This window comes from Otolemur garnettii, unplaced genomic scaffold, assembly GCF_000181295.1.
Source record: "Otolemur garnettii isolate 467f Iridium unplaced genomic scaffold, OtoGar3 scaffold00031, whole genome shotgun sequence".
Lineage (NCBI taxonomy): Eukaryota > Metazoa > Chordata > Mammalia > Primates > Galagidae > Otolemur > Otolemur garnettii.
This window is the reverse complement of record NW_003852426.1, coordinates 6,942,543-6,944,115: the sequence shown is the minus strand read 5'-3', so window position 1 is coordinate 6,944,115 and position 1,573 is coordinate 6,942,543.

Sequence of the window (1,573 nt, the reverse complement as noted above, 5' to 3'; positions counted from 1 at the left end):
GAGTAGCTGGGACTACAGGCGCCCGCCACAACACCCGGCTATTTTTTGTTACAGTTTGGCCAGGCCCGGGTTTGAACCCGTCACCCTCAGTATATGGGGCCAGTACCCTACCTCCTGAGCCACAGGCACCTCCCAAGTGAGGGAATTATTAATACATGTGTCCTGTGTGACTCCCCTGGAAGAGGACTTATGGAAGCTTAGGCTGGTTTCCTTTGGATTCACTCTATGGGACTTTTCCCTTTGCTGAGTTTGTTCTATATCCTTTTGGTATGTTAATAATAAGTCATAGCCAGGTGGCACCTGTGGCTCAGTGAGTAGGGCGATGACCCCATATACTGAGGGTAGCGGGTTCAAACCCAGCCCTGGCCAAACTGCAACAAAAAAAATAGCCAGGTGTTATAATGAGTACCTATAGTTCCAGCTACTTGTGCGGCTGAGGCAAGAGAAACGCCTAAGCCCAATGGCTGGAGGTTGCTGTGAGCTGTGACGCCACAGCACTCTACCGAGGGCAACAAGGTGAGACTCTGTCTCTAAAATAATAATAATAAGTCATAGCCGGGTGGCGCCTGTGTCTCAAAGGAGTAGGGTGCTGGCCCCATATGCCAGAGATGGCGGGTTCAAATCCAGCCCCAGCCAAAAACTGCAAAATAATAATAATAATAATAATAAGTCATAGCCACGAGTACAGCTGTATACTGAGTCCTACAATTCCTTCTAGCAAATCATGAGACTTTTGGGATGACCTTGAGGACCTCCAATACACATATTTTAAATCAAAGATCCCATTAAAATAATAATGTTATTACAAGATAACACTTGTAGGTTTTGTTGCTTGTAGATTAAAAAAAAAAAATTCTACCTGCCTCTAGCAAAAAGGTAATTTATTGAAAAGGTTGGAGGAGAGCTCACAGAATTGAGAAGAGACTGAGAAGCAAGCTGTAAATCAAATATAATCTAGCAATGTCATTATCACCACTGCTTATATGGTAAGTAGTATCTTAATTTTTCCCCCTGTTAGTTGCTAATATTGACACCTATATTGAATATAGGCTCACACCTATAATCCCAGGACTCTGGGAAGTGGAGGCAGGTGGATTGCTTGTGCTCAGGAGTTTGAGAATAGCCTGAGCAAGAGCAAGACCCCATCTCTACTAAAAATAAAAAATAGGCTCAGTGCCTGTGGCTCAAGTGGCCAAGGTGCCAGCCACATACACCTAAGGTGATGGGTTCAAATCCAGCCCAGGCCCGCTAAACAACAATGACGGCTGCAACCAAAAAATAGCTGGGCGTTGTGGTGGGCCCCTGTGGTCCCAGCTACTTGGGAGGCTGAGGCAAAAGAATCACTTGAGCCCAGGAGTTGGAGGTTGCTGTGAGCTGTGATGTCATGGCTCTCTACCCAGGGGGATAGCTTGAGGCTCTGTCTCAAAAAATAAATAAATAAAATTAAAAAATGGAAAAAATTAGCCGGGCTTCATGGTGGGTGCCTATAGTCTTATCTAGTAGGGAGGCTGAGGCAAGAGGACCGCTTGAGCCCAAGAGTTTGAAGTTGCTGTGAGCTGTGACACCATATCAC